This window comes from Eurosta solidaginis, chromosome 3 (genome assembly GCF_040869045.1).
Source record: "Eurosta solidaginis isolate ZX-2024a chromosome 3, ASM4086904v1, whole genome shotgun sequence".
NCBI lineage: Eukaryota > Metazoa > Arthropoda > Insecta > Diptera > Tephritidae > Eurosta > Eurosta solidaginis.
Window position 1 is genome coordinate 277,229,274 of NC_090321.1, and position 15,399 is coordinate 277,244,672.

Sequence of the window (15,399 nt, forward strand, 5' to 3'; positions counted from 1 at the left end):
CGCCCGCCAACTGAAAAGAGCGGTCTTATCCGAGCTTTGCTGTCAAGTTTCTTAGTAATTGTTTTAAATTTTTGATGTGCAACTATCTTCGCACACGGTGTGGGGAAATCTAGAATGTAAGGATATGGTAATTGTAAGCATCATTGTAGTCTTTGAAAGGGGTATGCTTTGTGGGGAAGTAGAGAATGTAAGCATGGCAAGTGTGGCAGTTGTGGGAATAATGTCACAAATCACGAAATCAAACATCAAATGTACAGAGCTCTTAAAAATATTCGTGAAACTCGATTTAATTGATTATTTGATTTTTGATTTTTCTACGTTTATAAATCGATTTTCGCCTTTCGAGTAGTTGATTCATTTAAATTATTCGAATAACCGCATTTCAACGATTATTCGATTTTCAAAACCGAACTTTACAGTGTTCATACAAAAAAATTACGTATACGCAGTGTGTTTACCAAATATTTCTTCTTTGTTGAATCTTTGCTAATTTGATCGATTAGTAGATATTGAAACTTTGGAATGGTATGTCTCAAAAACGGTGTCCCAAAGTAAAATTTTCCAAACCTGCAGATTCCGGCAAGAAAAGCATAAGTAAGCATAAAAAACTATCGAAAAAAATTAATATTTTGGTAGAAAAGTCAAAAAATGGAAACTTTAACAATATTTGGGAACCAATTTGTGGTCATCGAAGAGAGTCCATACTTTTCCAATTCGACATACCTGACCTTTCTGCGATGAAAAGTACGATCGCGATTTAATGAGTGACAATGGTCTGACATGAGAGCTTTGAGAACCGATATGTCTCATATTTTTATACCTCTTGGCTCCAGGAATATGTGAGCCGTTTTGGATCACTATGTTCATAGCACATTAGAATAAATTTAAATCCTCCTATTTAATCGCAAAAATGCAGACTAAGTGGCGAGTATGCGTGCTTTCCATTTCTTACTGACGAGTTGTCGGTTTTTGTAGATCTGTGGTCGACAAGTAACAGACGAGCTATCGATTTTATATGATAACAAAGGTTGTCAATGAGTTTATCGATTTTCTTGTAATGTATGAAAAAGTTTAATTAAAGCAATTTTAAAATTTTTATTGATTTAGTTTCAGGAAGCTATCAATGAAATGAAATGAATATTTTATCAAAAAGCTATCAATTTAGTACAGAATATTTATCGAACATTTATCATAAAGTAATCGATTTGTGTTCGAAAAATTAAAGATTTATTATCGAAACTTATGAAAAAAGAGTCGATATATTATTAAAATGTTATTGATTTCTTATCAGAGTGCTACCAGTTTGTAATCTGCGTGTTATCGATTTGTCTGCGACTCATCGGTTTGCTATAAAACAGAACCGGTAAACTTCTATATAAAATCAATGGCACATCTGTAACCCTTCCTTTAATAGGCGATACGAAACCAATAAGAAGCCGATAATCCGGCAATAACGACCCGATAATAAACCGGAGATAATAATTTTCTATCGATAATAAGCTGGGGAAGATAGTGGCCCCTATTATGAGCATTTTTTGATCTTCGAAAATCGAATTTGAAATTGGTATTATGACATCTAATCTCTGTCGAAATTTTCGTTGTGTGTCTAATTTTGAAGCGAATAGAATTTTGTTGTCGACGCTGTATCGAAATAAAAGAAAATTGTTTGACACATAAGTTTTTTGTGGTTATATTCTACTTTTTTGTTACCTAATAGTAATTTCAAAATATTTGTATTAATCGTTTATAGTGTAGGATGCTTTATTTTTATTAAAATTAATATCCACACAAAAATTATTTAAAAGAATTTGTTATATTTTCATGATGCAAAATTCAATAATGAAAATTTATGAAAATAGAAAAATCAATATTAAAAATTAAAATATTGTAAAACACATTAAAATTACAAAGTTCAAAGTAACATAATAGCAAAGTTAAATAAAAATAATTGAGTCAATATAATTTAAGAACTCTACATATAGGTCCAAGGTCGTGAATACAAAGCAACTGCTTGGAAGACTGGTTTAAAAAATTGGACACAATCCGTTTATAACAAAAGAACTTGCAGAAAAGATCAGGTGGAAAAAATTCCGAGTACATTCTCATACCTGATGCTCAGTTGAGACAATTCCTAGCGGAAAATCTGAGAATTTTTGCCAATTTCAAAATGGTTGGAATAGATTTGGCTTTGGCTCTTGTGCATTATTGCAGCTATTCATCTTTACTGGATAGCAAGTCCATGAATGCTTCTATGGTCATAATGAAGTTTAGTTTTTAACACATCTAACAACATGTTAAGAAATTTACAATGTTTAGAAAGCTACAATTAAGCGTTGAAATGCATTTCAGCGTTTTATATTTCCGGCTAGTTGCAGTACTTAAGCTTTTTTCTTCATAATAAATAATTTTGCTTTTATTTTATGTGACAGATGATAGGAATGTGCTTTTCTGAACGGTTGAATTTATCGAACAATGACACTAGTCTTGATCGAATGAGTGTCATAATACCGAATGGAAATTCGTTCGATCACCTCCTTCGACCATAGTCGAAGATCGAATAGGGGCCAGTATTTTCTAAAAGATCGAAAGTATTTTTTCTGGTAAAGTTACTTTTGTTGTGGTTTAAGTTCAACCTATCGGTGAGCTCGAGATAACTTAAAAACATTTATTTCCTAGATGAGTTCTTGGTACTCACGTTCTTGTAAATAACGTATGAGTCGATTTCGCGACTAAAAATTACTTATTATTTAAATTTTATCATAAAAAGTATTTAGTTTTGTTTAGCAGTTGTATAAACACTGTACTCCAGTAGCAACAATTTTAATATCTGGTCGCACATTCAACAAGATTCCAATTATTTTGTGTATTTCACGGCAGCCTTGAATATCAAGTGAAGTGACGCGTCGAATAGTGATTGTGAAATGAGATTTTTTGTTATATTTTACAATTTGCATTAGTACAACCCTCAGGCAAAGGGAATGTTATGCAATTTACTTCTCCTTTTATACAACTTTACATGATATACATACATCTGTGGTATTTTATCAAAGTATCCTAACACGCCCTCTGACAAAATAACAAAATAGATTAGGTCGAAATGATAAAAAGATGATAATTATCTTTTTTAACAATATCTACTTATGACAAACTTGACGTAATATACTTACCTATAAGTGACTATAATAAACGCAGTATGACGGGATGAATTAGATGAAATCAAACTGAGTTTAATTAATAAAGCACATTATCAGGATTTTCTTAAATCGACATAATACACTTTGAAGTTTGGTCAGAGATCGTCTAAGGTTATTGTGATAAAATGCCACAGATATTATCTGTGTACATATCTATTTATACGGATACCTAACAAAAACTGGCATACGCGGTGGTAAGCAATAAGGAATACTGGTTTCACTCCTGACAGATACACCGCAGAATAAAGTAAAACGAGTGCATCATACGCCTTGTTTTAAGCTTATTTACGCTACATATAAGCCTTGCTCCTATGGTAAACTAAAAAATAAATGCTGCCTAAGCTGATAGGATTCATTATAAATAAAACCCAGCTCTATTCGATACATTTTTGTAGTATTTTTGAAGAAACTAAATTTTATTTTTATTTTTCTTATGCTGCCTGCTTCATTAACCTTATAATCAGTTCATTGTATTCGATGTATTACCTTATTTTAAAGTCTTATATCAATCTGATTTTTAATGAATTATAAGCCTTATATACATTATATACATCCCAACAGAGCAAGTAGTAGCTTATAATAAGGCATAATGTAAATCTTATTTGATTTGGTCCGTAAGCTTTATAAAAAGGTAATTATATTCTTCCTAATGGCTTGTAATAATTTCTTATGTAAGCCTTACTTTATATAGGCTATATTTCTTTCAGATAATCCTTATGCCTGATGAAATAAGTACAGAAAAATAAAAGGTATTATAAGCTATACGACATACAACTAATTTTCCTTATAGAACTAAGGTATGATATCATAAGCTTTTTGGGCGTATGAAATAAGCTTCATATAAGGTTCAAAACTTTTTGCTGGGGATGTAAATATTACACCGTTAAAAGCGTATTTGCGTATTTGTATATAACTTGTTGTACTCATTACAAATAAAAGAGCAATACTGTTAAACAACTTCACGGTCACAACCGTAACTTTTCCATTGACTTTTCATCTTGTCCTCGGCATACGCTTTTAGTTTTCCTGTACGTGTAGGTGGTATATTTTGTCCTTTAGATTTGTTATTTGCAGATTTCCAAATCAAATTTTGCATGCGACTAACGATTTCGCCCTTGATATTTCTACATACGAACGTTACAACTGCTCCGCTCAAACTTCACCAGGTCCCTTTACAACAGTTTGACGTTTGTCTGTCACAAGTTGGGTTAGCTTCTCAACTACATATATATGTACCTGCATTCTTCAAAATTTTGTCGTTAGCTCAATTATATTGCAATATTTCTTATTTCACTTTTTATTTTTTAAGTATTTGATTTTGTCAATTTTTAGTTATGTAACAATTTGGAATGAATGTGTTGTTGCTAAACGAGCTTGCAGTGTTAAACAAGGCGTATGCAGAGGGCAGGGGGGGGGGGGGGGGTTCGTTACCCCACCCTTCACGAACCAAGAACATAAAACTGAAAGTTAAATATCAACAACATAAAAGGTTTTTAGTTCTTCACCTTTTTTTTTAAATTATGAGCTTAATAATAGTTATTTACATAAATTTATTAATAACTACATACACATATATAATACTTACCTATTCTTACTAATAAACCAACTAAAATGATAAATAACTTTGAATAACAATAAGACTGATAACGTGCATTAACGCAGCAGATGCTTAGGCAGCACAGTGTTTAGGCAGGATGCCTAAGTTCTTCGCATCTGATCGCGACCTCCCTAATGCAATTTGATACTCGATACTCGATTTAATTTATAACAACCCACACCATCACCGCCATATGCATGTGCATGCATGTACATGCACGTGTATGGGTGCCTTTTGTCAGCACTCATGCATATGCATGTCGGGGTTAACGTGTGGGTGCTTCTACTCTCCTCTCCACGCTTTCGATACAACCGCCTCTTGGATTTCAACAGCCGTTCTGTACGCACGTGCCGCCAACGATCTCTGCCGTAGTCACATATTCACAAGGTAATATTGTTAAATTGTTAATATTTACCTTTATCCACTAAAGCATCCATGTTATAACGAGAAATTCTCGTCTTCTCTTATTTTTATTCCAAACGCAACTTTCCCATTGAGATCGACCGCGGTGCGCCCACCTACCTCCAGGATTAGACGCACCCCGGCCGAACATTGGTCCTTCAAACCGTGAATAATTAAAACGGCTGCTTTCTAATACTCAGAGAATGAGTAATGAAATTTAAAATACATCTCTGTAACTAAATAAAGTATGTGCAAAAATACAATTTTGTTGAATCTGAAACTCACTAGGGGGATCACATTTCTAAAGTAATTACACCTTGTACTGACTATTAAATTAATTTATCTAATTCAACAAAATTTTGAATTACCAAATCCTAGACATGGTAGATATTTTAGGGATTTGTTAAATAAATAAAAATTTTAACGGACTGCTAGAACCCATAGCTATAAGGCAGGCTTCGCTTTTACCTAGACGTATTTACTCTTTATACTTATAAATACGCTATATATGAATCTGAAGTTAAAAAAAATTTCCTCTCCCCCCTTTGTGAAAGGCTGGATACGCCCTTGGTATTAAGGGAGCTACATCAACAGTATTTTATAACCCTACTTTTTTGGAAAAGAAGGAAAGTTTCTGAAGCAATTACTTCTGGGGTTAGAGACGAATATAGAAAATATTTTCTAGAGTCATAATTACACTGGCACACAAACAAAAAGTGCAAGGGTCAAGACCCATATACCTGCATATGTGCATAGCTGTAGTTCGGGGCGCTGATTCCAAATTTTTAGTCGGATGCTCCAATGCACTCTCGAGGTCTGGAGATATTTGCGAAAAAGTGATAACTGAAAAAATAGCGGTTATAAAATGAAAGCTAAATTTTTCCTATTAAATTAAAAATATTTCTAGTACATTTATTTGTTGTTAATAGGAACTCCAAATATGTATTTGGATTCTTACTCTGATGGGAAGCGAGTCATATGTTGGCTTCGTCACAGAGATTTAATATTAACATTTAGGGCTTGAATATACCCTGCACTGAAACACCAAACAAGTCGGAAAAAATATTGGTTTAGAGCAAGAATTTTCTGGCTAATATTAACATAGTCCGATTGATATTCAGAGTTTTAGCTAATGGTGTGTCTGGATTTAAAACATTTTCACTAGATATATTTTTTTGACACTCCCCATTCGTCCGCATAATTCAGTACGATGGCGGAACGATACAAGGTGGCAGCATGGGACAGCTGATTATAAACTTTTTTATTTGATACATACATCAACTTCCGGCACAGTACGATTTTGACATTTATCCATCGAATTTACAAAAACAAAGTACATGGAGTTTTTATTTATGTTTGTAGGTATGTCACCATGCTGCCACCTTGTATCATTCCGCCATGTTCAGTACACAAATTTTAAATTGTTTTTGTTTATTTATTTTTTTTGCTGCTATTCTTCACTTAATTTTACTTTCACCTATAAAAAAAAATCAGAACGAATAGCCATTATCATTTTTATTTTAATTTTGCTGATTTCTGCGCCAGGCCTGGAACCCTGACCATTGTAAAGGTTTACAAATAAGATGTGTATCAGCTGTTCGTTCACAGCTGTGCTCACCTGACCATAATATTTGTTCTACCTACTTTTTGTGGTGGCTATTCGACAGCGGCATAAAATAGTGGATTAGCTGTAGTGTAATAGCTGTAGTACCGTATTTCGCGAATAACTTGAATAGATCAAAAAACTTTACAGCTGTGCTTGAATACTTAATGTTGATATAACTAACTAGGAATAAAAGTCTAGTTGAAGGGTCGACTGCTAATACGCTACCAAAAATATCGAGAGAGCCGTCAAACGACGCGTATTGACCTTGACAACAAAATCCGAAGGCGGAAAAGAAAAATTGTATCTCTGTCCGAATATATTCGCAATTGCAGTTGGCGATTTTCATGTTGTTGTTGTAATGTTGTCGCACCCACAAAAAAAAATTGTGAACATAAATGTTTTGCGTGGATATAGTTTTGTTCTCCAAACCGGTTTTGGCCACACACAGGGTAACTTTTAATAAGCGCGACCGAAGACCGCTAACGCAGAAAGGTGTTCTGCACAAAAATACTATGGATTACACCCCCGGTTTCGGAGGGACCCACGGGTAGTTTTTCGGTTTTTCGTTAATATATTTTTAACGAGTTAAAATTTTTATTTTCCGCCTTCGGATTATTAATCAAGACGCTTCGTTTAACACCTCTCTCAATATATTTGGTAGATTATTAGCAGTCGACCCCTCAACTAGGCTTTTACCTAGCTACGTATCTTTCGGTACCCCATCATCATTTTGTAAAATTGTCGATAGGTCCCATATAATGCACTATATATTGCATACTATCATAGCAACCCATATCAGAAACTCCGCTCCTTATCTCGCAAATTATTACATCGCTGCGTCTATCCGGATGACAGCAACCCCGATTATTTTGAACCTTCTTGAAACGGTCGTTCCACCAGGTTTCACACCCTTTTGACACTTCGTTAAGTGTCAAACTACAGTGTATTAGAAAGAGAAGGAAACAATAATATCTTAGTTGTTAACCTATTCAATGCCCATGACCTTTCAAATGTGAGCCATACTTCAAGATCAAGATTTCGAAATTTTTTTTTGTCACCTGACAATTGTCATTTTTATTTATTTATTTATTAGTCTACAAATTTAACAATTAATCACACTAAGTATAATTACGGATTACAGAATAAATTACGGAAGTATACATAGTGAGCAAAATTATATTATAAAATATGTATATATATTATTAAATCAGTTGTCGGGATGGACTGTGATGCCGAGCAACGGAATTGATTATTAGTGCTGTCGGAATGGACGTGATTTCGAGCAGCTGATGTATGTTTAACACACGATGACTAGGGCTGCGATGCGTGGGGGTTGGAAAGGACGTGATTTCAAGCCACCCGCCCAACGTAACTATTGAGTATTAGTGCTGTCGGAATGGACTTGATTTCGATCAGCTGATGTATATTTAACACACAATGAGTAGGGCTGCGATGTGTGGGAGTTTGGAAAGGACGTGATCCCAAGCCACCCGCCCAAAGTAACTGGAGCTGGTAACAGATTTAGTTTAACATGTTAATTTTGAATAAGTTATGAGTTCAAAACAGTGAGTATATATTTTTTTATACTGTAGAGTGTGTCACAAGTATCAATATTATTGCAGTGATTATTGAAATCTTGACACAGACAACGAAGAGGTTCATGCATTTGAAAATTCGATCTACAGGTAATTAAATATAGCTGTTGGAAATACCGAGAGGGCCCAAAAGGGGCATTAAGCATCACTTCGCCAAGCAGAAATGGACTGTTTCTCATCCCTCTTAAAAGTTTTACCATGAATAAAACGCCAAGCATCTCCCTACGGCTCTGTAGTGACGGCAGCCGTAAAAGTTTTAACCGGCTGCAGTAGGGCGGTAGATTCCTTGATGGATCCCAGGGCAAATGATTTAAAGCAAAAAGCAAAAATTGCTTTTGGACCGATTCCAATTTTTCGCTATGAATCTGATAACGCGGTTTCCAGATAATAGAACCATATTCCAATATAGGTCTTACTAACGATAAAAAAAAGTTTTAGTGATATAGGGGTCATTGAATTCCTTGGACCATCTTTTTACGAAAGCCAAAGTCCCTCTAGCCCTATTCACACACGATTCGATATGTAATTTGAAGTCCAGTTTAGGGTCCATCATAACGCCAACATCAGTAAAGTTTGTGACTTGCTTAATGATATAATCGCCTATCAAGTGCTGATGGGATTTAAAAGATTTCCTCGTAAAACACATAAACTTGCCTTCGGTAAGTTTAGTGACATGACGTTCACATCACACCACTCAACTAGGTTATTAAAATCCGATTGAAGAAGTGCCCTATCTTCAGGTGAGCGAATGGGCATAACCAGTTTGACATCATCAGCGTACATCAGCGGCATGCAGTGCTTCAAAACATTTGGGAGGTCATTAATGAAGAGCAGGAACAACACTGGACCAAGGTGACTGCCCTGGGGAACTGCAGAAGATACTTTGATGAATTCAGACAAGCAATTGTTAAACACAACGGTTTGCTTTCTGCCTTCCAAGTACGAAGAAACCCAAGAGAGAAGCCGTGATGGGAAACCCAATCGAGCGAGTTTTAGTAGGAGTAAGGAATGGGAAACTTTATAAAACACCTTACTGAAATCAGTGTAAATGACATCAGCTTCGCAGTTCGTCCGAAAGTTATTGGATACAAGGGTTGTGAACTACAGCAAGTTAGACACAGTGGACTTACCCTTGCAAAAGCCTTGTTGTGACAGGTCCATTGCTGAAGATATTGTAAAAGCCAGTTGCTTTGTGACAATTGATTCAAATAGTTATGGAATAGCACAAAGTTTGGCTATTCCCCTATATTTTCTGACACAATATCTACTCCCACTTGTATAAAGTGGTATTATAAATTACTCCTTCCACTTCTTAGGGAATATCCCTTGCCTCAAAGAGGCATTAAATAAGCAGGTAAGGGGTTTACAAAGAAATTGAGCGCAATTTCTTAGCACAACAGATGGTATTTCATCAGTTCCACTGGAGTAGGAAATTTTCAGACTTTCCAGATGCCTTAGTGCCTCATGTGTATGAATATATGGGATACCTACTGAGTTAAGCGAAGGTAGCATATATTGATAATCCCCCAGAGGGGAGTCAGGGATAGTCGAATAATTAGATTTAAAAAAGTCAGCAAACATATTTGCAATCTCGGAGTTATTATTAGAGATCTCATCAGTATAACGATCATTACAGTAGGAAACCCTTTAATTTTTCTTTTGGAGTTGACGAAGGAATAAAATGATTTTGGATTGGAAGAGATCCTAAGCTTAATCTTCATCAGATAATTCTTATAGCATCTTATCTGTAGCCTGTTGTACTTAAGGCGCAAGATAGAATATGCAGCATAATCACTATTAGAACCAGATAATTTGAAACGCTTGAAGAAGCGTGTTTTCTTGTTTTTTAGATAGCTAAGTTCTCTAGAGCCCCAAGCAGTAGCTGGGGGTGCTGAAGAGGTTTTGGAAAAAGGTACACATTTGAGAAATATTGCATGTAAAACGTTGGTGAAATGAATGGAGCTCGCTTCAATATTTTCGTCGTACTCAGGCCACGTTATTTTAGAGACTTCATCGATTAGTAAAGACCAATTGGCCTTCCTAAACAGAAACCGGCGAGAAGACGCATTCAGATCAGTAGTATTCCGCACCGGTAAACTGAGACAATCCAGATATATTGAAAGTGCTGGATGATAAACATCCTCAGGCAACACCACTGGATCACATCGAGTTACAGAATTATGAATTCTGTTAAGTTGATGAAGACCAACGTCTGCAAGGTCATTTAAAAACTCGTAGAATACAACATTAGAAGCAGTGGGAACTAGCATTCCGTCAATAAAATTCCACGACACAAAGGGCAGATTGAAGTCGCCAGGCACTAAGACTTTTCCAACTCATACTTTAAATCAGGTAGTTCACAACCACACAGTTGATTTGACTACTGAGTAGCTTTCGCAAAGTATTAGTTTAATTTTGTCATTACGACGTCGACGGTTAACAAGTCACTGCCTTACAACGACTCGGCATGAACAGGATTAGCCTGGTTTCATTGGACCACTTGAGCGCAGTGCGCTGTCACAACGTCCATTACTCTGAATGTACTTTGTTGAAAAGAAAGATATTTGGATTTATGTATGTTTGTCACCAAGCAGTTGACAACTCCTAAATTCGTCAGATATTTGCAAGAATTTAAGCAGCCATTCAATACTTGGTATTGTGGCGAATGTTGGCAATTTCGATGCGTCATGCCATATACACACATACATAGAAGGCAGCGATGAGATATATCACATACTTGTAGAAGGCAATAAAGCATATAACTACAGGTATACATGTATGTATATGGCTAAATAACCAATTTTGAGATACAAATGTTCAAGAAGACATGTTCGTCTAGGCCTTAGGAGAAATATGCGACCGAGCCAACAGAGAGTATAAAAGCGGCGCAAGCTGAGGAATAAGGAAGCAGCTTGATTTTAACACGCTTTAGTGAAGTACGCGATAGTTGAAATTGCGAATTACTACTCCCAAAGTAGTCTAAATAAAGAACGTTCAGATATTCGAACGTTAACAGAATCTGCAAAATAATCAGGGATTTCCCAAAATTCGTTAAAATTTTTGTCAGAAGGGGAATCGATGAAGAAATTCCGAAGATTACGAATGCAACTTGGACATGGCAAGGTTTAGTGAATTGAAGATACAGCAACTAAAAAGGAATTGGAGAACCGCGAACTGAATACAACCGGCAATAAGTCTGACCTTCAAACACGGCTACGAGTAGTTATGGAGTCGGAAGGAATCAATGTTGAAGAGTATGTCTTTCATTCTGATAGCGACGAGACAAGAACAAAAATGGAAGAAAAAATCGAAGCACAGCAGACAGTGACGAACACAGAAATGAACAAGGTATTGGCTGCAATGTGTGCACAAACATAGACAATGACATCTCAACTGGAATCCCAGAAAACTTATGTACATGACATCTCAACTGGAGGAACAAGTGACATACATAAAAGTTGCATGCACTTTGTTTTTGTAAATTCGATGGACTAATGTCAAAATCGTACTGCGCCGGATGTTGATGTTTCAAATCAAATAAAAAAGTACAAATCAGCTGTCCCGTGCTGCCACCTTCTATAGTTATGCTATGAGTTCAACAATATGGCAATATGGTTGACTGATCTCTACAGTAACAGCACTGTAAGAAAAAGTTGAAGATTGCCAACTTTTATATGTCGCTAGATCTGCCGTTCTCCATAAAAATAAGTGCAATATACTCATCATGCGTAAGATTGCGTTGAACGGATCTACATATATGAAAAAGTTCATTGTGGCCCGGCCACGAGACGCGAAGCTTCAGTAATACGGCCCATACATGACACGAAAGCCATGCGCAAATATAAAACGACGAAATTTGTACAAATGAGAATCGTATCTAAATCGTTTTGATTTTAGCGCAGTTCTCTGCGCAAATAGCGCAACCAGTGCACACATCGGGGAAATCCTTGTGCAAATTGGTAATTGGCAGATGGAGGCTTGGGCCGTGTAATTGACGTGTAAGCAGTAAGCGGGTGATAGAAAGAGATACAGAATGAGACAGCGTAGTCAATAAAAAATCAGGTGATCCATTCTATTTGTAATTATGACGTCTATGCAGAAGTTATCACATTTGTCTTATCCACAATGAAATCGACTTGTCATACAAAAACTTACTTAATTGGCGCTTAACCGTCTAAACGGTTATGGCCGTCCAACAAGGCGCACCTTTCGCTCCTTCGCTCCGCCAACCGGCGCCAATTGGTCACACCAAGGGAGTTTAAATCGTTTTCCACCTGGTCCTTCCAACGGAGTGGGGGCCGCCCTCTACCTCTGCTTCCATAGGCGGGTTCCGATAGAAACACTTTCTTGGCCGGAGCATCATCTTTCATTCGCATAACATGGCCTAGCCAGCGCAGCCGCTGCGTTTTAATGCGCTGGACTATGTTGATGTCTGCGTATAGCTCGTACAGCTCATCATTAAATCTTCTTCGGTACTCGCCATCGCCAACGCGTAGAGGTCCATAAATTTTTCGAAGAACTTTTCTCTCGAACACTCCCAAAGCCGCTTCATCTGCTGTTGTCATGGTCCATGCTTCTGCCCCATATAGCAGGACGGGTACGATAAGTAACTTGTAGAGTATGATTTTCGTTCGCCGAGAGAGGACTTTACTTTTCAATTGCCTACCTAGTCCAAAGTGGTATTTATTGGCAAGATTGATTCTTCGCTGGATTTCAGTGCTGATGTTGTTGCTAGTGTTGATGCTGGTTCCCAAATAAACGAAGTCTTTTACTATTTCGAAATTATGGCTGCCAAAAGTAGCGTGGTTGCCAAGGCGCATATGCGCTGACTCTTTGCTCGATGACAGCAGGTACTTCGTTTTGTCCTCATTCACCATCAAACCCATCTTTACCGCTTCTTTTTCCAGTTTGGAGTCAGCAGAACTAACAGCGCGGGTGTTTAGGCCGTTGATATCAATGTCATCAGCATATGCCAGTAATTGCACGCTTTTATAGTATATTGTTCCAGTGCGGTTAAGTTCTGCAGCTAGTATAATTTTCTCCAGCATCAAATTAAAGAAATCGCACGATAGGGGGTCACCTCGTCTGAAACCTCGTTTAGTTTCGAACGGCTCGGAGAGGTCCTTCCCAATTCTGACTGAGCTGATGGTGTTGCTCAACGTCATTTTGCACAGCCGCATAAGTTTTGCGGGGAAACCAAATTCAGACATAGCGGCATATAGGCAGCTCCTTTTCGTGCTGTCGAAGGCGGCTTTAAAGTCGACGAAGAGGTGATGTGTGTCGATTCCCTATTCACGGGTTTTTTTCCAAGATTTGGCGCATTGTGAAAATCTGGTCGATGGTAGATTTACCAGGTCTGAAGCCGCACTGATAAGGTCCAATCAGCCGGTTCACGGTGGGCTTCAATCTTTCCCACAATACACTAGAAAGGACCTTATATGCGATATTAAGAAGGCTGATTCCACGATAGTTGGTGCATTTTGCAGTATCCCCCTTCTTGTGGACTGGGCAAAGAACACTTAGATTCCAACCGTCGGGCATGCTTTCGTCCGCCCTTATTTTGCTAAGAATCTGCTGCATGCACCTTACCAACTCCTCGCCGCCGAACTTGAATAGCTCCGCAGGCAATCCATCAGCGCCCACGGCCTTGTTGTTTTTCAATCTGGTTATTGCTATTCTAACTTCGTCATAATCGTGCGGGGGGACATATATTCCATCATCATCGATTGCGGGATCGGGTTCTTCATCTCTGCGCGGTGAATTGCTGCATCCATTTAGGAGAGCAGAGAACTACAAAAACTTGCAATTTCAAAATTTTTGACAAAGGCATTCAATGTAAAAAATTTTAAGTACTAGTTTTCGTATGAATCATCCAAATAAAGCTATAGGCGCATAGTCATATCAATCCCCTTTGGTCATACTCAAAATAAAATAGGTTTTATGTTTAATTGCAGCATTTTAAGCTTATAGCAAATTATGTCAAAAAGCTGCAACTAAATTTAAAACCTATTTTATTTTGAATTGTCATAGTCATATAATCGGTACAACTAAAATTGTCTCTAATACGAAACAAGTGGCAGCATTAAAATTTTATTCCCGCTTTGTGGTCGCCTTCGTACGTACCAAGCCAGTGTTGCTTGCAAAGCACGATTCTTCCATATTATAACACACATAGTTGAAATATGTTCAATATATAACATTTAAATTAATTCGTGCTTCACTGTGACAGATAAGGTCAATCTATGTTTTATTTGCAGCCTTGGTACCCAGAAGGCATTCCTAAAGCCGGAGTCATTGGTGCCGTATGTCGTATCGCTGTATCCGTATCCCTAACGTAATCAGCTGTTTATCGTTACGACGGAAAACCAAAACCCAATTGGTTGGCTACGATACGGTTACGACCTTAGCGGCACCAATAATCGATTGCATTGATTCTCATAAGGTTTGTCGAATCAGCTGTTATAAGGTTACCCATACGGTTACCGATAAAGCACCAATGTCTCCAGCTTACTTTATATAGAAAGCTCAATGCAACATATAGTGAAATAAAATGTTGAAATTTTTCCCACGTGGTAATAATTTCGGTAGTAGTGCAGTTTACGGTACCCACCCTAAAATTGGGCCAAGATTTTCGAGTGATGTATCAAAAGACGCATATTAATCTCGAGAACAATAATCCGAAGACGGAAAAGAAAAATTGTATCTCTGTCCGGAGATATTTGCAGTTGAAGTTGGCGATTTTAATGTGGTTGTTGTTGTGTTTGTACCCACAAAAAAATTGTGCATCACCGTGGCGGTAGCCACGGTTATACCACACACCCGGACTTGGCATGGCGTAGCCCAGGGCTATTTTTTATAAGCGCGGCCGAAGGCCACCAACGCAGAAAAGTGTTCTGCGCAAAAATACTATGGATCCCACCCCCAGTTTCGGAGGGACCCGCGGGTCTTTTTCCGGGTTTTCGTTAATATCTTTTGAACGGGTAAAAAAAAGTTAACTTCCGCTTT